The sequence below is a fragment of the Elephantulus edwardii genome, unplaced genomic scaffold (assembly GCF_000299155.1).
Source record: "Elephantulus edwardii isolate Elephantulus edwardi_28Jun2011 unplaced genomic scaffold, EleEdw1.0 scaffold00160, whole genome shotgun sequence".
Taxonomy (NCBI): domain Eukaryota; kingdom Metazoa; phylum Chordata; class Mammalia; order Macroscelidea; family Macroscelididae; genus Elephantulus; species Elephantulus edwardii.
This window is the reverse complement of record NW_006399910.1, coordinates 2,494,514-2,519,314: the sequence shown is the minus strand read 5'-3', so window position 1 is coordinate 2,519,314 and position 24,801 is coordinate 2,494,514.

Below are 24,801 nucleotides of genomic sequence, written 5' to 3'. Positions count from 1 at the left end.
AATGTGGACTTTGTGGTAGAAATTAGGCTGCGGATAGGAGGATTGAATTCTTTAAAATCAATGATTTATTCACTGCAAATATCTTTTAAAAGAATCATAAACACGGGTTATATATATCAAATCAATTACATCTGTGAAAGGAATCATTGGAAAAACTCAGTATCAGCAGTAAAAACTAGGCCAGGTGATTGCAAAATAGATCAAGTACTCATATGTAAGTTCAAATCAAAGCTAAAGAAGATTAGGTCATATCCACAGTAATAAATATTGATCTAGAGTCTATCACCTCTGAATTTAAAATCCATCTCAGGAACAGGTTTGACATTTTAAATGCTGATGAACAAAGATCAAATGAGCTGTGCAAAGATATCGAGAATACCAGCCACGATGAATGCAAAATGAAATTACAAAGATGAAAAAAGAAGAGATCAAAATGGATATCAGAAGACTGAATATTGCACTAGAGAGCTGAGAAGCCAAAGCAATGGAAGAAATTGAGACATTAAGGAGCTGACTAGAAGACTACACAGAGCAGTTTGGGAAGACAAAGCAAAGTATTGTAATGAAATGTGCAAGAACCTGAAATTGGAAAATCAAAATGGCCCAACCCTTTCAAAATTTCTTAAGCTGAAGGAACTATAGAACAAATTCAAGCCACAAATTGCAATGCTTTACGATGCTATGGGCAGAATATTGAATAATCCAGGAAGCATTATAGTAAGATGAAAGGAGCACAACCGCTCTGGAAGGCAGATTGGAGCTTCCTCAAAAAGCTAAACATAGAAATTCCATATGACCCAGCTAGTCCATTGCTCAGAACATACCTCAAGAAAATGAGAAATGAGACTCAAATGGAAACTTGTACACCAATGTTCATAGCAGCATTATTCACCATCCCAAGAACGTGGAAGCAGCCCAGATGTCCAATCACAAATGAATGAATTGAGAAGTTGTGGTACATTCATACAATGGAATACTAGACAGCACTCAGGAGCAATGATATTGTAAATTACTATCTAACTTGGGAGGGACTGGAGAGCATTATGCTGAGTGAACTAACTCAGTCCCACAAGGACAACTACTGTATAAAACCATTATTTTAGAATGAGTAGGGAGATCCAAGATGGGGGATGGGGTAGGGTGGATATTCAGATGGACAGATAGGCTGTTAATCGCATATTTTGATGGGTGGTTGGGGTGAAGAAAATGGGAAGGATCTTTTGTGAAAAAAAATGTATCCAAACTTTGTAAATAAATCAGAGTAATGTAAAAAATATTTAAAAAAGAAGATGGGAGGAGTATATACAGTCATTGTACCAAAAAGAGTTGGCTGACACAGAAGAATTTCAAGAAACAACATATAATCAAGAGGCAATGGTGATAAAAGAGGGAGTGCAAGCTTCTCTGAAGGACTTGGGTTGGGAAAACTTCCAATTATTGACAGATATTAACATTTACATTATATTAACAGTAATTAATATACTTATTATTAAGTATAATTAATAATTAACATTATAGTAACATAATATTAACTTTTTCCTCTAATAAATGCTGCACTGGACGTCTCACTAGCAATCTGGAGAACAAATAACTTGGCCAGCTGACTGGAAGAAACTCATATTTATTCTAATTCCAAAAATAGGTGACCTGACAGAGTGTGGAAATTATCCAACAATATCACTAATATCACACACTAGTAAAATCCTGCTGAAGATTTTCCAGAAATGACTGGAGCAGTACATTGACAGAGAACTACCAGAAATATAAACTAGATTTAGAAGAGGTCCTGACACTAGATACATTATTGCCAATGCAAAGTACTAGAAGAATGTCTGTCTGTTTTTCATTGACTATGCAAAGACATTTGACTGTATGGATCATTACAAATTGTGGCTAACCTTAAGACAAATGGAAGTCCCAAAAATAAATTAATTAATTAATTAATTTAAAAAAAAAAAAACAACAGAAAAATGGGAGTCCCAGAACACTTGATTGTGCTTATTGGAAACCTATACTGGGACCAGAAAGCAGTCCTCAGAACAGTGCAAAAACCATTGCATGGTTCAAAATCAGGAAAGGAATGCATCAGGGATGCATCCTTTTTCCATACTTTTTCAATATATATACTGAACAAAGGAAATGCCTCCATTCAGGAGGCTAGCCTTTATGAAGAGGAATGTGGCATCAGGACTGGAAGAAATCTCGTCAACAACCTCTGTTACACAGATAAAACAATCTTGCTTGCTGAATCTGAGGATCTCAATCAAGCACTTGCTGCAGAAGGTCAAGGACTGTAGTCTCCAACATGGATTGAAGCTCAGCATCAAATAGACAAAGAATCAACAAGCCAATTTGCAGCATCAAGGTAGATAGAGAAGAGATTGAGGTTGTTAACAGCTTCAGTTTGCTTGACTCCACAGTCTGCATTCTTGACACCAGCAGTCAGGAAATCAAATTATAAATTGCATTGGGAAAATCTGCTGCTATGGACCTCTCCAGAGTACTAAAAAGCAAGAATATCCAGTACAGAGAGCATAAGGTGCATCTGATCCAGGCCATGGTCTTCATAATTACTTGCTGTGCAACATAGAGTTGGACAACAACTAAGGATGACAGAAGAGTTGATGCCTTTGAGTTAGTTGTGCTGGAGAAGAGTGTAGAACATAACATGGGTGGCCAAGAAAACAAACAGGTCTGTGTTGGAGAGGGTGAAACTAAATTTTTCCTTGGAGGCAAAGATTTTTGAAGCTCCATTTCACATACTTTGGACACATGTCAAGGAAGGGCAAGTCCTTGGAGAAGGACATCCATCATTCTTAAAAGTGTGGAGGGACAGAACAGGAGAGGAAGATCCCAGATGAGATGGAATGATACAGTAATTGGAGCAATGGGGTTGGGGGTGTTTGAATCAGTGAGACTGGCTCAGGACAGGGCAGGCTTCATAGCTGTTGTACATATGCTTGCTACGAGTTACAAGGAACTAGATAGCACACAACAACAACAACAACTAGTGACTTAGTGATAAGTAGCTGTGCTGCAGTTCTGAAGGTTGTTGCTATGTGCCATCATGTCACGTGAGACTCATAGTGACCCTACGTATATTAGCTCAGCAACCAGCACTTTCTTATAGGCTATTTTCTCAAGGCAATTCGTCCTTTGATTTCCTGACTGCCGATGCCAAGAGTGTTGATTTTGGAGCCAGGCAAGCTAAAGTTGTGAATAATCTCAATCTCTTCTCCATCCATCATGGACCTGCCAATTGACCTAGTGGTGAGAATATTTTCCTGATGTTGAGCTTCAATCCATATTGAAGATTGTAGTCCTTGACCTTCAGCAGCAAACTCCTCATGTCCGCTCCAGTTTTAGCAAGCAAGATTGTGCCATCTACATAATGCAAGTTGTTGTTGAGTCTTCCTCCAATCTTGATGTCATATTCCACCTCATAAAGTCAGCCTCCCGCATAATCTGTTCTGCATATAGGTTGAAAAGATACAGAGATAGAATGTATCCCTGATGCACACCTTTCATGATCCTGAACCACAGTGTTTCCCGGCTCTGTTCTGACTACTGCTTCCTGATCCCAGCATAGGTTTCTCATGAGCACAAGCAAGTGTTCTGGAATCCCTATTCTTCTCAAGGTTAGGCACAATTCTAGGTTCTCTATGCAAAAAATACGGGAAATCTCCTTCTGTGCAATTCACTTTCTCTGAAAACTCCCCAGAGGGTCAGCTATGGGTTTGTTCTAACTGGATGTTACACACAGTAACAATCTTAAAATACACAGTAAAGACTGTCTCCCCCCCTCACTTCATCAGCAACCAAATTAGTGTTTTAGGTGCACGAGTGACTTCAAAAGCAACAAATTGGAACAATAAGTCACCACATTTTGAACCCTCTACAACATCATCAAACTCAACTGGCAGACTCAAGTCTGAAAGCACATCCAAGAGGAAGCCAGCCAGCTTATTCACTCATGACACTGTTACTAAAAGCAAGGGGTTCAACTTGCAAGGTTGAGTCCAAATGGCTGGCTGGAATTTGTGGATCCATCCACCTTTGCTTCTTTAGCTGGCAGTCTCATCTCTGGAATAGGGCTCAGGGTCTGGAACAAAACTCAGTGTTCAGGTTACCTATAGGAAAGGGAGTAAACCTAGAGAGAACAAACTTAAAAGTTACAAAGAAACAGGATTTCAGAGGCATTACTTACTTGTGTCCTAGAGGAGATGGAGGAAAGTGACTTAGATAAAGTTTCTCATACACAATTTTATGAGCTTAATTTAAGGCTACTTCTGGTGTGACTTTAATTCAGAGCAAGGCTAAAGCAACCACTGATTATACTGGAGATCTGTTTCCTGACAGGGCTCAGTCATTCACTTCATTCCCATTGTCACTCTGAAGGCTTTCAGAAACTCAAATTTGATCATTTATTTCTTATCATCTTACCAAGCATGGCCTTTGAGAGACTCCCACCAGCATGTTCCAGGCTTTAAAAAAAGTTACTTGTGCAGTCGGTCTTGCTTTAAGAACATGCTGTCTTAACTGGGCAGACATGCATAGGAAAAGTACTTTTTCTTCTTTCTCAGAGAAAAGTTTCAGGAAGAACTGGTTTATAGGTCTTTCTGAGACCTTGAGCTGTCACTGTTGCCTGGGGTCCTTGGTTTGTACAAGAGGAAGGCAACAGGGATGACAGAAGTCACTGACAAACCAGATTGAACTTCTCACTCTGGCCCTATTGATACTCTTCAGATAAATCAACAAAGTGTCATCATTCCAACTGGAAAGCAATTCTTCTAAAGTGAGCCCTCCCCAAGACTTTGGATAGGCTTTCATCTAGTGACCTTGCTTTTTGGAATATATATTCCCCCTTGTCTTCATCTGGCCTCCTTTTTCCTCTTGGGGATTTTTCTTGAGGTCTGATCATCTTGCTTTCGGTGATATTTCCAAAGACATCATCATCTGGAGGTGTCTGGCATTCTGGGCTGAATACCTTAGATGTAATGTCAACCTTGCTGAGTTGAGTTTATGCCAATGGCTCAGTCCATCTTTTGTAGTCGCTTTCTAATGTCAGGGATGCTCTGGGAAACAAAATTCAGGTTAATCATTTAGACACTAGCAGAATTTTCTGAGCCAAGATCCGTGTACTTACAGGAAGCTTGGTGCAGCCTCTCAAAACTGGAAAGGATTTCCATTTGGTTGCTACAGAATGGATCACATCGTTTTCAGGCTTGGAGCTTCCTTTCTTCTTGGCCTTAGAGACTGTACTTCTGTGTCCTCCCTACCATAGGCTCCTGCCATTTAAATACTAAATAGGCTTAGTGAAGCACTTGTTTTCAAATAATCTCGAAGGCAAGCTGCTTCTACTATTTGTCTCCCTCTTCACCAGTCAGACGCTGGATTTAAAAAGTTGAATCTGTTCATTTAGCAAAGAAAACAGTGATTATTAAGTCTGTTATTGTAATAGTAACCTTAAAAGGAAGAGTCTGAAATTTTTCTTTTTCTTTTTCTCACTTTTTCTCTGCTGAGGCAGAGAAAAGAAAATGTTCTTCATAAGATCTTTGGGTTGCCCATATAGATTATAGAGTCTCTGGATAACTACCTGAGGTGATATTGTGTGGCCTTGTTCTGAGCAGCCCTGGCTGGCTGAAAGGATATGAGGTGAGAAAAAAAAATCTCTAATCCACTTTTTCTCAGTTCTCCTGGTGAGTGACACTTACTTAAGGTTTTTACTATTAAGTGTCACTGGCATATCAAAACCCACTGGCTTGATTTGGGCACTGTCTGGAAATTTATACCTTATTTCATTTTGCCCTCATTAAGCAAGTCCCTTCTACATTCTCATTTTTGTGGTATAGAATATTAAAGGCCAATGTATACAAATCCGACTCAATTTCTTTGACCTCTGGTGAAATAATGTTACTTGCTGAATAACTTAAGGATCTGTACAAAGGCTACTTTTCCTTTTCACTTAAACCTAAATAAAATAAAAATGCTAAATTTTTACTGAAGTAAAAATATTCTTTTGGCTAAGGGTAATATTTGCAAATAGGCCAGTCATATAAAATTCTTTGCTAACAGACTTTTAACCAGAATGGAAACTTTTGTTCTGACTTTTGAGCAATGATCTAAAAATGAAATGAATGAAAGAAAAATGTTAGATGTGATACAGGCATACAGCCATCAGATAAAATACAAATTTTACTTAGATACAGTACAAGTTTTACTCATCAAATACAATTTCTACTCATCAGATACCCCAAGTTTTACTCATGAAATACAATGCAGCTTCCACTCATACAATCAGATCTGATACAGGCAGACATCAAAGTGCTACAAAGAATGAAGAATGACGAGCTTCTGCTTCTGATCCTACAAAATGAAGAATGGAGAGCTTCTGCTTCAATTTCTACAGGTTCCTGTCTAAAGTATAACAGAGACTAAGACAGGCACAACTGTGCAACAGATACAGACCTTGGTATATAACTAGAAAGCAAGCACCTTAGTGCAACAGGCAAAGCTAGAGTTCTCACTTTTACAGATTTGGAGTGGGCAACTCACGTCAACTCACCCACCAAGATTGGAGTGGTGGTTCATGCCAACCCACTCACCCAGAGTGGAGTGGGTGGCTCACGCCATCCCACTCCCAGGTTGGAATAAGCAACTTACTTCAACTCACTCCCAGACAGCCAGCTATCAGGCACACATGTGCATTTCCCACAGATGGCCAAAACAGACAGAAATTTTACCCAGCACACAATTACCAGATAAAGTGCATGGATTTGCGAAGGCCATGGAGGATGCCAAGAGTTGATCTCTCAAAGATCTCTTGATGCAATAGGTCTTGATGGCAGCTTTGAATGTTTGTGATATCTGCTTTTGGGGTTCTCCTATCCCCAAGATTCAGAAAATCCCCAGCAAGCAAAAACAAAAGTTGCTTTCACTTACCAGGTGAGTCTCAAGGTCTCTTCATGGTCGCCAAAATGTTACTGAACAAAAGGGGTTCTTTCTGCAGACAATTGTCAATAGACAGGTAAGTTGCAATATCCATATATACTTTACTAGAGATCTGGGAGGACAGCAAATTCCATCAAAAAACTGCCTCCCCATCTGGGAGTGGTCATTAGGCTTTTATACCGGGGTGAGACACCAACTCACTTAACAGTACACTTTTATTAGTAAAGTCAAAGAATTTCTACATTTAAAAAAACAAACAAAAAACACCATTCACAAACACCAGTAAACAGGCAACCTATAAACTAGTTAACATATGTTGTTGTTGTTATGTGCCATCGAGTCGTTTGTGACTAATAGTGACCCTATGTACAAGAGCTCTAAACTCCATTCTATTCTGTGCCAACCTAGGCATCTCAAACTCATTCACACCACTCCAGTCACAGAATTGATCCATCTCATGGAAGGTCTTCCTCTCCTGCGCTGCCCATGCACTCTGCCAAATGTGATGTCCCTCTCCAAGGACCAGTCTCTCGTTACCACATGCCCAAAGTATGTCAGATGAAGCTTCAGAATCCTTGACTCCAAGGAGCATTCCGGCTTCACCCTCTCCAGGACAAACCTATTTGTTCTCCTAGCAGTCCATGATATATTCAACTCTCTTCTCCAGCACCACAGCTCAAAGGCATCAGTTCTCTTTCTATCATCCCTATTCACTGTCCAACTCTCTGATGCATAGCTGAGAAAGACAGGTTTTGGAAAGATAAAAGTTAATTCAGTACTTCCTTTCTGGAAAACAGGCAGATTAAGGTACAATTTACATATGACTGAGAAAAACATCTTTAAAGAGATTACCACTAATCTAGAAGATGCATTTCCTCTCCTGTTAAACAGACAGACTAAACTACTTTACATGGCTAAAGAAAGGAAACAAAGAATTCTAAGGCCAAGTAACTAGTTTTGCAGGATGGAGAAAACTGCTGTCAGTTTTAGAACGATAGTTTTATAACTGATACCTATATAGAGAATTCTGAACTTATTAATACCATCCTGTCAACACAGGTGGCACAAAGTCTTTCCCCTTTTTACTTTCAGAGAAATGATGGATCTTGCTCTCTTTTCTAATATCTTTTCTAATTAATGTATCTTTTCTACACATTTGTTTTGTATTAGAAAATATATAATACATTTATTATGTGCTAGTGATGCATCTTTTCCAATAAAACTGCTTACGTTTACATTCATTTTTGTTTCATCTTTTCTCTCGACCACATGTGCTAACAATACTTCAGCTTACACCAGAATTAATTTTGAGGAAGATAATGTATAGGTCAAAACAAGGGAGTTTATAAACAGCTGATCATCCTGTTGTCTCTGACCTAGTTCCATTTTTTTGTCTGGACAAGGGAGGGACACTAGGGATAGCAACCTTTTAAGGCAGTTTTGAGACAAATTTGATTCAGCTTTAGAATTTAAAACTTAGCATATATATGGTTTGAAAAACCATCTTCTTTCCTGCATTTTGAGCCAGACAAGTCTAGATGTCATTCCGGCATTTCTTGGCACTTTCAATCTGTACAAGCAGCAATTCCAGGAGGTTTGTTCAACATACTCACCAGAAATTAGAATTTAAAAAGGACTAAATCTCCTTTTAGGAGCTCTGGTAACTATTTCACTATCAACCCGAAGGCAGCTTGTGTGAATTCATGGGAGAAAGATGAGCAATCTCCTCTTCTGCAATTTAAACCCTCTGAAAACCCTTTGGAGGTTTAGCTATGAGTCTTTCTGTCTTCCAGGCACATAACCATAACAAACAACAATTTCTTCTAAAACAATAGGACTTTTAACACCAGAGCCATTTCCATTAACATGATAAACACCCAACTCAACCTGGCATCTCCTGATAGGTAAAAAGTATGCCCCCCCAAAAAAAAAAACTCACAAACAAACCACAAATCAAAACAATTGAATTGCTTTTCTTCTGACTCACAGAAAATCTTTTACTGATTAAAAAAATCAAAACACCCAATAAAACAACAACAATAACCTCCTGAAGGTTACATCTTTTGTTTAACATATCTGCAAATAAAAATACCAAAAAGAAAAAAAAATTAAAACTACTACATGTTGATAAAGACCTTTCACCCTTATAAACAATCAGTAAGTAGTTTTGAACAAATATTGTTGTTGTTGTTGTTACTAGGTGTCATCAAGTCAAATATGACTTATAGCAACCCTATGAACAACAAACTGAAACCTTTCCCTAACTTGCACCATCCTTACTATCTCTGCTATGTTCAAGACCATTTTTACAGTCACTGTGTCAATTCATTTTGTTGACATCTTCATTTCTTTCTCTGACTTTCACCTTTTCTAGCATAATGCCTTTATTTCCAAGAACTGCACCCACCTGACAGCATACTCAGGTTTTTGTGAGCTGAAGTTTGACTCTCCTTGCCTTTAAGTCTCATCCTTATAGTTTCATATGTTGCATTTATAAGGACTAAGAAGGAGAAATCCATTTTCTAGTAATATTTTTATTGGTTTTCATACATTCATACACTTTGTGCAGTAATGCCATTTAGCACATCTTCCCATCAAGTTGCCATAGCACCTTGCCTAATTCTTCACCATGTTATTTTATATCCATCTAATAATTTGTGCTGCACTAGTAGATTCCCCCTTGCCCTTTGTTCCACCCACCCTCCCAGCCCCTTTCTCTTTCCTTTTTGAACAGTTATACACATTTTGTTCATATTTGCTAATTGTGATAGCCGCATTGTTTTTTCATCAATTCTTACAAGTTTGATCCTCCCTTGTCCTTCCTGATTCTTTACAAGGTTTATTTTTTATGTGTTCTGTTCTTCTCTCCATATGCCCCAACTTCCCAGTTATTCTCATATTTTTCACAGTAGCAGTCTTATACAGTATTTTTCCTTTTGGAACTGAGCTATTTCACACAACATAATAATCTCTACATCTACCCACATTGTGTAATACTTTAAAAGTTTGTTGTTATTCTGTAGTTCTATATTATATTCCATCCATTTTCTTGCTATTGTTAAAGATATTTTCTTGCCAACAGCATTTAGGAAGTAGTTCTGGAACAAGTTTACCAAATGATTTTCTTAGATTATCGCAAAGAGTTTTAGGTATGGCAGTCTGTTCTTGATATATAGGTTGCTTTTGATTAAAATTGACATTTTAAACCTAGACCTTAGTGACAGGGAACGGCAAAGGAAACCCTAACAAAAGAGATCACTCAGAACAATTTTTGACAAAGATGTGTGACTTTGGCAATATAACCATAAAAATGAAGTCTCAAGGAAAACACAAACAAGGTGGCAGGAGAAGCAAATCACCATACATTTATTAGAAGGGATGCCCCACTTGCTGTGCAAACCCCACTCTCCACTGGCAAAAGATATATAAATCCTTTTGTAAAATAATGATGAGGTCAATCTGTCCTGACCCATTCATAGTGTGTTATGAACATCTAATAAACCTCAGTTTCTTTCTCTTACTCTCACCTGGTATCGGTGTCTTCCTGTACATCTGAGTCAGAACTTTCTAGTTCTTATTCAAAGAGTCCCCCAGACCTTTTTTGGAAGTCATCCCCTTCACCTTCTGGGAGCTTAGTCCAGGATAGAACTCCTAACCGCTAAGGACCCTTCTACTGGTGAATTTTCTTGCTTCTATGCTTCTCAGCCTGACCCTTTGAAACCTACTTCCTCTTTAGATTGATTGTGAGATCCTGTGTCAAAAGTCTCAGTGGGAGATTGAGTAGCCAGCCTCCTATGAGATAAGGATACCATGCCACAAGTTTGTTGGGTGCGACAACCAGGGATTATGTTGGTGCTCTAGTCCTCATTGAGGGGATTTCCATCCCTGAGATGGCAGGAGACACCTAATATTCTTCCCTTTTGGACTTGATCAGGGTGTCAGATTCCTCTTTGTTGGCCATGAATTCTAGCACAGAGGTGACTCCTGATAAGACTCATTGGAGAAATACGGGGTATATCTGGGGATGGAGGAATCTGTAATTTCCATCCTTGCCTAGTTCTCTGAACCAAAAACCAAGACATGAGTCACCCAAGCAGCACATAATGTAGAAGCCCAACTTGAACACCTTGGGGTTCAAAGAGTCATGATCTTAAGATTCTACTTCTTTCACTTCTTTAGTTTGCCTCTACATTCTTGTTCCTTCTGGCTTAAACTGTTAAACTATATATAGATTGTCTCTCAACCACTTGTTTGTTTTGTGCTTATTTCCCTCCCAAAGCTGAGGCCAGAGTCTCTGCCTTCTTATGCACCAAAGACTACTTTGCCTCTTGATGTATCTGCTTATTTACTGACCTGAGTGCTCCTGAGACAGTCTTGATTTTGCAAGACACAATTTGTATGGGAACTCTTAGAGAAATTAGACAAATTTATAGAGATTAAAAGAATGTTTTATTCTTTTTATGGGTCCTAGACACAGAGATACCCGGAACTTATGTCCACAAAGAAAGCTTTCTGGACTTCTCACCTAAAATTTTCTCTCAGGTAGGGATCATTTAAAGACTTAATCCCCTTTCTATTTTACCTAAGCATTCAGTTTTACCTCTTTCTTTTTTACACTCTTCCAAATTTCCTGCATGAATCATTCAAGGGAACTATAAGTAAACTTTAAATTTTGTTAATAATGCAAGTTAATGTGGGTAATGTGGAATTTGTTGGTGGCTTGTCAGTGTTTCTCTCCTACCTGGCACAGATTAGTGGTGCAATTGTAGAGATGTTTGTCCACGGGTTTTTTGGGCTTTTCCCCCCCTTTTTCCTTCTGATAGAGGGTCAGTTTGGGGTTGAATTAGAGATTTTAGTAGCTAGTTGGAGGCTGCTAACTCTTTGCTCTTCAGTCTTATCCCAATCTTGCACAGACTGACCGGGCCAGGGGAGGGAAGGAGAGAGAGAGATAGAGATAGAGATAGAGATAGAGAGAGAGAGAGAGAGAGAGAGAGAGAGATCATGATTTAGCACTCACTCCCTTTTCAGGTTCACTCCAGGCTCTTCCTAAATCAGCAGCCACTAGTGGTGGTGTGGAAACTGCAATAGGCAGAGAGGATGAGGGAGGAGGGGTAAAGGGGCTCAAAGCAGAAGTCTACAAGCACTTTTGTTTGTTTTATTTTTAAGGGGGACAAACTTAGGAAAATTTTTGTTTCTTTTCCTTCTCAGAGAAATTTTCACAGCCCTGAATTTTCAGGCTGAGTACAGCGCAGAGAAAACTTCAAAGCTTAATTTTTTTTTCTTTTTCATCTTAAATTGTATGTGGCAATAATTTTGGGCTCATGGGCTTTGAAAATTTCAATTAGATAAAGGAGGCAAAAGAAATGAAGCTGATACAAGAAAAAACTATTAATGTCTAAGACGAAGAGGGCAAGAAGTAGACTAATGCCCAGTAGGCATAGCAATAGAGTAAAGGCAAATACTTACATAAATTAGAAGCTGCAGCTGAGGAGTTTCTATAGAATAAAAGTTCTAAATTTGTAAAAAAAATAAAATATACTGTGTTTGGCAGTCATAAGACTGGCTAGCCTGCTTAATTTGGGTAGTCTGGAATGCCAGAGATAAACACACAAATCAGTCTTTAACAGCTACATAAACAATGTGACCTAGGAAGAGAAAATGCAACTTAGCAACCAGAGTAGATGTAAGAAACAAGGATTATAGGACGATGTGTCACAGAAGTTGGGTGTTATTAATTGACTGCCTATAACATCCAGAAAGTTGACTTTCTGAAGGGCCAGCAAACAAAGTGGCCTTTCCTAGGCATAGGTGCCATGTTCGTTGTGGTGGAAGGATGCATCCAGGAACAGGCACAGACTGGGCAGAGGACCACAGAAGAGGACAGCCCTTGAGACATCAGGGCTCATTCTCAAGTCTTCCTATGATTCCTTTGTTTTCCAGAAAGGTTATAGAACAACCTTCAGCATCAGCTAACACATCACTAAGGTTGCTTGTGTACAAATTAAAAAGATCTAAGCTTGAAACGAAACACTTTGAGGAAATGATTGAGAGGTGTAGCAAATCAACAGCTCCCTAAACTACAACACTATAAGGCAGCTTGTTTTATTTTCCCTGTGACGGAGCAGAAAGCCTCAGATGCCTTACATACAGGTATTAATGGTTTTGGAAAACACCCTGAGATACATGAATTAACCCTCTTATATCTGTGATAGCAATAAGCATAGATACTCCAGGACCTCAATTAGCAATATCTCTTCCATGCCATGAAGTTAAACCTCTCTAAGCATCACCTGAAGAAAGAATTTTAATATCTCCCAAAATCCAAAACGTGTACCCTGCTCTAAGAGTCCATATTCCATTTAGTATGAGAGATTTAAATTGTAAAGACAAATTGGGAGTTTCATAATATTACTACAATTTTAAAAATTTATTTAACATGACAAGTTTAAGAGTTTTTGTTCTCTTTCTCTATTCTTCTGATGGAAAGCCCAGTACTAGTGCTGCTAGACATCTAGCTGATAATTTGCATGCTACTAATCCACATGTAGCAGATAGAGCTCAGGCAAACCACAAAATAAACCTACTTTGATACTACTAATTAGTAGAAAGAGCTAGAGCTAAGAGGAACAGCTAGAGATCACTTGCAGATTTATCTCATAAAGGGAATGAGAAATATTTGGGTGAAGCCGGTTAACTCTTCTAAGTTTGCAAAAATAACACAAGATAAGAAAGAGAACCCTAATGTCTTAGGAATAGGCTACAGGAAGCAATGGAGAAATATACTAATTTAGACCTTGAGACTCATGAGGGAAGGATAATGGTGGTCCCCTATTTCATATTTCATCAATCCGTTGTACTCCACTCTCCCCAACTCCTGCAGGCCTGTGAGGGCTAGGTAAAAGCTCATCCAGCCTGACCCTAGGGCAATTTTTCTGAGAGAGTTCTACTAACTGATAGAGAGGATGTCCAGTGAGCCAGCTGAGGCCCCTTTCCCAAAACGTTAGAAATGAACAGATAACCAGCTTCCTTTTCCTTTAGTGCTAACTGTGGAACAACCTTCTTCTAAGCCCAAGTTACTCCTTTGGAGTACTTCTTAGAAAATAGGTAGAAATTCTGACTTCGATTGGACTCCCTAAAGAAAAAAAGAAATTCCAATGTATTATGGACTATCTATTCTTTGAGGGATCCTAAAAGATGGCCAGCCAGAGGTAATCTTAATTATAACACCATTTTACACTTGGACTTGGAAGGGAAGTGGAGTGAAATATCTTATGTTCAGGTATTTATGTTTTTTAAGAGATCAAATCTCTTTATGCACAATATATGAATTTAAAGTAGACCCTAAACATAGTCTACCCATGAGACACACTACCTCAGCAGCGGAACCCACTCCAGAGGGCTTGAAATCAACTCTGGGCAAAGAGACATCTGTAAATGAAGAGACTTTCTCCTCAGGTGAGGTGACACCACCACCATACACTGCTCCTAGCTTATCCCCCCAAATATATCCTTCCTTGTTTCCTCTTCAAGAGGTGGGACAGAATAATGGGAAAGCTATACAAGTACATGTTCCCTTCTCTATGAGTGTTTTGCCAAGCTGCAAGGAGAAATTGGGATCTTTTTATACTGATCCAGGAAAATGTATTGATTCATTCCAGAACACCTGGCAGCCTTTAGAGGGAGACTTGTTAAAGGCATGAAAAAGTTCGCAAACTTAGATCTTGAAAGCCCTGAAGGCAGAGTAGTTCTAAATATTCATTTATAATATCATATCATATCATATTAATATTACAATACTAGAAGGAAGCCTCAGTGCAGTGCAATGGGTCCTCAAAGTGATTACAATGAACTTTTTAAAAATTATTATTAAATTTTATTAGTTTTAATGAACATTTACAGAGATTTTGGGTTTTCATTCACTCATTGTTGCACTAATTTCTCTACCTTCCTCCCCAGTTTGTTCTTCTCCCCCCCCGAATATCTGTTTTAATTGTCCAATTGTCCAATTGCCACAGTGCTAGTCAAAGTCAGTTCTGATTAATCTCCTTTGTCAGTATGTCCTTTACCATTCCCTACCACTCCTCCCTGAGAGAGACTTCACCTGATTCATAAGGAAAAGGGGATGGCATATTAGCTACTTCCTGCTGAAAAGGGACGCTGTAGGTTTCAGGGTAAAGATCTTCTCTCACTACTCTAAAGGCCCCCTTTGGCAGTAGGAAACACATAGACTATTATGGAGATTGATTTTGGAATTTAGATGCACTGTTATCAACTGTGCTTAGCCATACACGTTCACATCCTTGAAGATGTGTCATGGAGGTTTTGCAACCTAGAAGACACAAATTTACTAACAAGTTAAAAGTACATAAGTCAAAAATTAAAAAGCAATAATATTCCTAGTAGAGGTTCTAGTAGTGGCACAAATCAAGTTACAGAGGGAAGGTGGTTCTTAACAATAAAAGGCCTACTGACTAGCACTTTGTCTATTATAGTGTACAGGTTAGGAACCACAAGATGTAGAGGCTCAGCTATGCCATTTATGGTTCTTAAGTCCTGGAGCAAATTCCATCTACCACTGGGCTGTTTTACAACTCAGAAGTTCACATGCAAGGTAGAGGTGAAGTAAGGAACTGCTTATGAGGTTTTCCATCAATTCCAAGAAATAAGAAGTAGTGAGAAGAGTTGGGACCTCAGAAGGCTTTTAGGACCAATTAGTAGGTTGTGTCCAGGAGAAAATGAATATACTTACCAGTAATGTTAATGCTCATCCACGGCTCTTCTGGGAGGATCTAAATCGTTGAAGTGTCCTCCTTTATTTCCAGCTGGGAGCTGGGGCCTGTCAGTCCTGTCTGTTGTGAGGACCTGATGTGGGCCACCTTGGCCAAGTGTCCTTCAGAGCCACACTTAAAGCAAGTGAGCGGGAGCTTCCTCTCTACTCCCTTGCCTATCTGTGGTTCTCATCTGTGACACTGTCTACTGAAGTGTCCCAGCTTTCCACAGTGGAAGCAATTCTGACCTCCTTTATTACCTTTGGGTGGCACTGAACAATGAACTTTTTAACATGAGCAGTCACTGTCTTTAACAACCAGGGTCTAGATGGAGAGAGAACATACCAAATAAAGGCCAAAATTATTGAGGCCGCTATTGCTGCCAATTTATGACCTGTGTCAAGAGAAAGAAGTCTTACTAATAGAAGGTCAATGCCACCCAAAGATAGCAGAGGGAATCAAAATTACTTCCATTGTGTAAAGCCTGTTCACCTTAATGAAGAATGTCACCAGTGGGAACTACTGATAGGCAAAGGAGGAGAGAGGAACCTCCCATTCACTTGCTTTAAGTGTGGATCCTAAGGACACCTGGCCAAGGGTTACCTATATCAGGTCATCATGGCTGAAACCACAGAGGAGAGATGAGGCCCTGGCTCCCAGCCGGCAACAAAGCAGGACTTTTCAACAATTCAGAGTCTCCTAGAAGAGCTGTAGGTGAGCACTGATGTTGTTGGTAAGTCTATCCATTTTCTCCTGAACACAGGAGTCTCTTATTTAGTCCTACAAGCCTTCTCAGATCCACTCTCTTAGCTGCTGTTCATTAGTTGTTGGAATTGATGGAAAACCTTCTAAGCAGATTTTTACTCTCCTTCTGCCTTACATGTGGATTTCCTGGCTGTTTTCTCATCAGTTTTGGTAATTCCCGTAACTCCTTTACTTCCTCTTAGTTTAGCGTTAAAACCAAGATTTTATTTTTTCCAGCCATCATGAAGACATTAAGGTTAGCCTCTCTCTGCTTCACCTGAACATCTTGAAATGTTACTTTCAGATTTTAGAGATCTATACCCAAAGGTTTGGGCCTTTGGGCTGCCTACCCCGGCAGTGTGTCTGGTCCTTATAATTAGACAATTAAAAGAAACTAGTTTAATTACTGAAATGACTTCTACTTGTAACACTCTTATCCTTGCTGTAAAAAAAAAAATCAATGGTAAATGGAGCTTGGTCTAGCAATTTAGAACAATAAATGGCATCGTCATGCCTTTAAATCCTGTGGTTCCTAACCCTTATAATATAATAAGTATATAATAATTATATATAATATATTATAATAAGGTACCAGCCAATTCTACCTATTTCACGGTATTAGGTAGCAGGAGTGTCATCTACATCCTAAACAGCATGCTTCTGGAACCTCTAGGAACTTAGATAAATGACGATAGTTATGGAAAGACTTCAGGCCTTTTGTTCATAGGGTTGCTGTGAGTTGTGCTCAACTCGAAGGCTATCAACAACAACAATAACAGATCTTAAAGATGACTTCTAGTATGTAGTTCAAGCTGTGAGATCTCAGTTCAGTATACTCAGAGTACCTTAGACTTTTTATGCGAAGAAGGTTTTAGAGTGTCTAAAGAAAAGGCCCAAATTTGCCTCCTTGAAGTTTATTTCTTGAGATTAATTTTTGACACATACTCATTAGAAAGCTCTCTCCAGGTCTGATTGAAATGATACTTTGCTTTCCCCAGTGATAAAAAGGTAACTCAGAGAATTTTTGAGGCTGACTAAGTACTGTAGGATCTGGATTCCTCGATTTAGAAAGTTAGCCAAGCCCTTATATGATCAATTAAAAGGGAGAGAGGAAGATAAATTAGAATGGACTACTAAAAGCGAACAAGCATCTATACAACAAAAGAGGCCCTCATTTGGGCTTCTGCTCTAGGCATTCCCAATTATAATAAGCCTTTTATTTTATACATTGATGAAAACAGCAAAGTGACCATTGGAATTTTAGTCCAAAGGATTCATCCTGAGACATGACCTGTGGCTTATCTTTCAAAAAGCCTAGACTCTATGGACAGATCTGAAAAGAAAGAGGACAGCTTACTGCCAAAAATTCTCCCATCCAATACAAGGAGGAAATCCAAAGGCCCTTAGCAGCTGTGTCAGGGCCCTGTGAGTTTTCTGTTGTGCATTGTAAGGGACATAAAAAAAAATGGGCCACAAGCAATGAGTAATGTTTAAGTAGACAGGGAAGCTAAATTAACTTCCTAGAGGGAAGCTGGAATTGAGCATAGATGTAAGGTGTTAATGTTATTGTAAGGTCTCTGGGGAAGGACAGAACCCAGTTCAGGCCAAGAAAGACAGTTTCTTGAGGAGAAACTGCTAGGCTGGCTCTAAAGCAGAAACCAGCCCGTACTTGAAGTTAGAGTGGAATTTTATATTGTCTTACAAGGAAATTGTGGAGTTAGGATGTACATAATTGCTTAGTACCAGATAAGAAAGCAGGTTGAGAGTTGTCGATTGTTACTCCTGGGAAAGGAAGGTGAAAGAGTTTTGCAGCTCTAACAGAGATGAAGAGAGTTACAACTGCTGATTTGATTATTACTGTAGCTGTTCTGGGAAAAGGGAGGGAGAGCAGCTCCATGACCCTAAGAGTCATTTCCTCCCAAGAAAGTGGACTCATGAAGGACAGCCTAGGCTGCTAGAAGCCTGGAGAGAAACTCTTCATATCTTCTCAGCATGCATGGCAATTTTGGATGAGTCATCATAAAGCATTCCATACAGGAAAGAGTGCCCTTGTCCAGTTTGTAATAAAAGTATTCATCATCAGATATCTAGATAAACTAGCAGCCAAAATCTCTGCTGCTTGCCACTTATGACAAATCCACATTTCCCAGGGCAAGAGAAAACCCTCAAAACTGTTAGAACCTTTTCAGAGAAGGGGCTCTTACTTTGGAGAAGACTGGCAAATACAGTTCACTTGCATGCCACCATGTGAAAACATAAATTTCTTCTGTTATGGGTGGATTTCATCTGTTTTTTGGGATGGGTGGATGGAAGTCTTTCCTGCATAAATTAAGAAAACTTCAGAAAAGAATATGATGCACTCTCCAACGAATCCAGGTGAAATCTCTCTCAGGGGAGAGTGACAGGGAATGGCAAAGAAAAATCCTAACAAAAGAGATCAATCAGAAATGTTTTTGACAAAGATATGTGACTGTGACAATATAACAATAAAAACAGACTCTCAAGGAAAAGACAAATAAGATGGCTGGAGAAGCAAATCACCATACATCTATTAAAAAGGATGCACCACCAACTATTTAACCCCCACTCTCCACTGGCAAAAGACATATAAAACCTTTTGTGAGAGAGAGTCTGTCCTGACCCTTTTATAGTCTGGACCAATTGGCAGCATCAGGGTGGATGGTGAAGAGATTGAGATTGTTCATAGCTTTAGTTTGCTTGGCTCCACACTCAACACTCTTGGCACCAGCAGCCAGGAAAGGAAAAGATGAATTGCATTTGAAAAGTCTACTGTTAGACTTCTTCAAAGTGCTGAAGAACAATGAATGGTGTCACTCTGGAGACTAAGGTGCACCTGTTACAGGCCATGGTCTTGTCAATCACTTGTTATGCATCAGAGAGTTGGACAAGGACTAGGAAGGATAGGAGAATTGATGCCTTTGAGCTGTGGTGCCAGGGAAGAGTATTGAATGTACCATGGATTGCTAAGAAAACAAACAGGTTCATCCTGGAGAGGTTTAAACTGGGCTGCTCCTTGGAGGCAATGATTCTGAGGCTTTGTCTGATATATTTTGGACATGTTGTAAGGAGGGACCAGTCCTTGGAGAGGGATGTCATGCGTGGGAGGGTGGAGGGACAGTGCAGGAGGGGAAGGCCCTCTATGAGGTGGATTGATTCAGTGACTGGGGTAATCGGGGTGGGGTGGGTGTGAGATTGGAACAGGACAGAGCAGAGTTTAGTGCTGTTGTACATAGGGTTCCTATGAGTCGCAGGTGACTCGACAGCACATAACAACAAATACAACATGAAGTCTAATAAACTTCAGTTTCTTTCTCTTGCTCTCACCTGGTATTGGTGCATCTTTCTTGTGCATCTGAGTCAGAACTTTCTAGTTCTTACTTGAAGAGGCCCCAGACCTCTTTTGGAAATCATTCCCTTAACACTTATCGTAGGCACCATCTTATGTCATTGAGTTATAGTTAATTTTTTGAACTCGTACTCAGATATTTAATTAACCCTTTGCATAACAGTAGAACTCAAAAGTAGTCCTAAACTATAGATAAATAAATGAGTAAGGCTAAGTTCCAGGAAAATCTTATTAACAGGCACTGAAATTTTAATTTCACTTTGTTTTGGGGGTTGTTTTGTTTTTGTTGTATACTATCCATTGAATCAAGTACGATTTATACAGATCCTATGGGTGAAAGATCTGAACTCTGTCCTACTCTGTGCCATCCTCACCATCTCTGACAAATTTGAGCCCATTGCTACAGTGACTATGTCAGTCTATCTCAATTTGTGTCTTCCCCTCCTTTAATGACCCTCCACATTTATAAACAAGAGGTCGCTGTCCAAAGAATGCAAGTTAAACCTGATGCTAAAGAAAGTTAAATCAATTGCAAAAGAACCAAAATTTTACCTTGAGTCTATCTTACCTAAACTATCTTGGGGACAGGTGTGAGGCCTTTCAACAGTATGTCAATAGAGAACTGTCCCAAGCACTGGTGAGCAGAGACCAGATGAGATGTGGGAGGATATATAAAAAAAATTATTATCCATGAGGAATGCAAAAAGTCATTACGAATCCCAGAACACCTGATTATGTTTATGTGAAATCTATACTTGGCATTAGGATTGGAGGTAGACTCATCAAGAATCTGCATTATGCAGATGACACAGCCCTGCTTACTGAAACTGAAGAGGACCTGAAGCACTTCCTGCAGAGGAGGAAGAAAAGACCTTGACGGATGCTGAAAGAGATTAGAAATATTGCACCAGAGTATTAAAAAGCCAAAACAAAGGTAAGAAATCGGGAAATTCTGGAGCTGAACAGATTTCAAAGGGCAGCTTGGGGAAACAAAATGAATTATTATAATGAAATATGCCAAGAGCCAAAGTTGGAATATCAAAAGGGATGAATTTGCTTGACACTAAGCTGAAGAAACTGAAGAACACATTCAAGCTCCAAATTACAATACTTAGGAATGCTATGGGCAGAATATTGTATGATCAAGGAAGCATTAAAAGAAAATGGAAGGAGTATACAGAGTCATTGTACCAAAAAAGAATTGACTGGAAATCAAAAGACTTATTGCCATGGAAAAGTCTGCTGTTAGACTTCTCCAAAGTGCTAAAGAGCAATGGTGTCACTCTGGAGACTAAGGTGCACCTGTTACAGGCCATGGTCTTTTCAATCACTTGTTATGGCTCAGAGAGCTGGACAATGACTAGGGATGATAAAAGGAGAATTGATGCCTTTGAGCTGTGGTGTTAGAGAAGATTATTGACTATACAAGGGACGGCTTAGAGAACAAACAAGTTTGTCCTGGAGAGGATGAAGCCAGACTACTCCTTGGAGGCAAGAATTCTGAAGCTTCATCTTACATACTTTGGATATGTTGCAAGGCGGGATCAGTCCTTGGAGAGGAACATCATGCTTGGGAGGGTGGAGGGACAGAGCAGGAGAGGAAGACTCTCGATGGGATAGATTTATTCAGTTACTGGGATAAAGGGGTTAGGTTTGTAAGAGACAATAAGTTGGCAAGGGATAGAGCACGTCTTAGGTCTGTTGTATGTAGGGTTGCTATGAATCACAGGTGACTTGATGGCACCTAACAACAACAATACTTGGATCAGAAAACAGTCAGCAGAACAGAGCAAGGAGACATTGAATGGTTCGAAATCAGGAAAGCAGTGTGTCAGGGATGCATCCTGTCTCTATACTTTTTCAATCTGCATATAGAACAGATTACTAGGAAGCCTGGACTTTATGAGGAGGAATATGGCATCAGGATTGAAAGAAGATTCATCAACAATCTGTGTTGACACAACCTTGCAACCTTGCTTGCTGAAACTGATAAGGATCTGAAGCAGTTGCTGCAAAATATCAAGGACTGTAGTTTTCAGTATGGATTGAGCTCAACATTAAACAAATAAAGATTCTCACTACTGGGCCAATTGGCAGCACCATGATAGATGAGGAAGAGATTGAGATAGCTAGCAATTTCAGCTTGCTCAATTCCACATCAAACTCTTGGCACCAGCAGTCAGGAAATCAAAAGAGGAATTGCAGCCACAAGAATGGATTGAAAAATTGTGGTTTGTTCACACAACAGATTACTATGCATCACTCAGTACCAATGATTTCAAAACATACTACATAACTTGGGAGAGACTGGAGAGCGTTGTTCTGACTGAACTAACTTAGTCTCATAAGGACAAATATTGAATAAGATAATTTTTATAGAAAAAGAATGATTACTAGTAAAACATGTTTGGGGAATCCAAGGAGGGGAAGAGGTGGGAACAGAGGGATGAGAATTTGTAGGGGAAGAATCACAGGGTTGCACAATGTGGTGGCTGAAGGGAGGGAGTAAAGGTAATGCTAATGATACAACTAAGACCTGAAAAGATAGGGAAATGGTAGGTATAGTTCCATGGTGATTAATTTTACAAAATATAATAAATAAGAATGACTGTATGAAACACAGAGTTAATGAAGAGTAGTGTGAAACACAATTTATATGAACTTCTAAGGTAAACCAATATTTTACACATACACACAAACGTTGTTGTTGCTATGTGCCATCAAGTCACCTGCGATTCATAGGGACCCATTGTACAACAGCCCTAAACCCTGCTCTATGTTGTGCCAATCTCACTGTCTCTGACACACCTACCCTAATTACCCCAGTCACTGACTTAATGCACCTCATAGAGGGTCTTCCTCTCCTGCGCTATCCCTCCATCCTCTGCAGCATGACTTCTTTCTCTAAGGACTGGTCCCTCCTTGCAGCATTGCAAAGTATGTCAGATGAAGTTTCAGAATCCTTGCCTCCAAGGAGCAGCCTGACTTCATCCTCTCCAGGACAAACTTGTTTGTTTTCCTCACAGTCCCTTGTATAATCAATACTCTTCTCCAGCACCACAGATCAAAGACATCAATACTCCATCTATCATCCCTAGTCATTGTCCAGCTCTCTGATGTATAGCAAGTGATTACAAAGACCTTGGACCGTTTCAGGCTCACCTTAGTCTCCAGAATGACATCACTGCTCTTCAGTACTTTGTAGAAGTCTAACAGAAGACTTTCCGATCATAATGCATCTTTTGATTTCCTGGCTGCTGGTGCCAAGAGTGTTGACTGTGGAGACAAACAAACTAAAACTGTTAATATTCTCAATCTCTTCACCATTCATCTTGATACTGCCAATTGGCCCAGTGGTGAGAATCTTTGTTTTTTTTATATTGAGCCTCAATCCATATTGAAGGCTGCAGTCCTTGACCTTCTACAGGAAGTGCTTCAGGTCTTCCTCAGTTTCAGCAAGCAAGATTGTGTCATCTGCCTAACACAGATTGTTGATTAATGTTCCTCCAATACTAATGCCATATTTCTTTTCATACAACTCAGCCTCCCAGATAATCTCTTCTGCATATAGATTGAAAAGGTATGGGGATAGGATGCATCCTTGGCATACACCTTTCCCAATTTTGTACCATGCAGTGTTTCCTTGCTCTGTTCTGGTCCAAGTATAGCTTTCACATTAGCATGATCAAGTGTTCTGGGATTCCCATTTCTCTTAGAATCAGCCACGGTTTGTTGTGATCCACATAGTGAAACACCTTTGCATAATCAATGAAACACAGATAGATATTCCCCTGGTACTCCCTGCTTTCATCCAAGATCCATCTAACATTAGCTACAATATCCCTAGTACCACAATCCCTTCTAAAAGGAGCCTGCACCTTCTGGCAATTTGTCAGTAATCTCTCAATTGTGTTGAAAAGCAATGATGTCAGAATAGAAGCTAAGGTATGTCTGATCCAGGCCATAGTCTTTGCAATTATTTACTGTATATCAGAGAGCTAGACAATGACTAAAGATGGCAGAAGAAGAATCAATGCCTTGAGTTGTGATCCTGGAGAAAAGTATTGAACATACCTTGGACTGCCAAAAGAACAAACAAGTCTGTCTTGGAGAGGGTGAAACTAAGTTACTTCTTGGAGGCAAGCATTTTAAGGCTGTCTCACATATTTTGGGCATGTTGGCAGGACGGACCAACCCTTGGAGAAGGACATCATGCTTGGAAGGGCAGGGGGATAGCACAGGAAATGAAGAGCTTTGCTGAGATGTATTGATACAGTAACACTGGTAATAGGGCTAAGTATGTTGAAAACAGTGAGACTGACTCAGAATAGGGCTGGGTTCAGCGTTATTGTGCATAGGGTTGCTGTGAGTCATAGTAGACAGAAAATGACAACAACATGCCCAACGTATATGAGACAAAGTTTCACCATCTTTGTGTCTAAGGAAAACTGTGGTGCACGAAAACGAAGAATATGTGTTTGTTCTTTTTGTAGCTCATGGGGCATTCAGTAATCTTCTCCAACACCACAACTCAAATGTATTGCATTTTTTCCTGCCATCCTTTTCTTAATGTACTTATTTCATCAACCATAATTTAAACTGTTAAACTCTGGTGGCCTAGTGACAAAGCTGCAATCCCAAAGCCATATTGTTTGAATCCACCAGCTGCTTCTTGGGAGGATGGACAATCTTTTTTCATGCAATTAACTGCCTTTGAAAACCCATCAGAGGGTCAGATACGGCTTGGTTCTGACTCAACGGTGTAAAACAATAAAGGGCAGTCCATGTCAGAAATATTTTTGATTGGTTGAATAATAAACAACAGATAAACTGTTGTATTCCATGTTTTGGTTAAGGGGTGATAGAAAAATACTCACTGCCAGTAAGTGAGTTTCTGAGACCAGGAATCAAACAAGAGGATATTGCCTGTGTCTCTTAAATCTGGTGGATTTGTTGTTTTTGTTTTTTTTT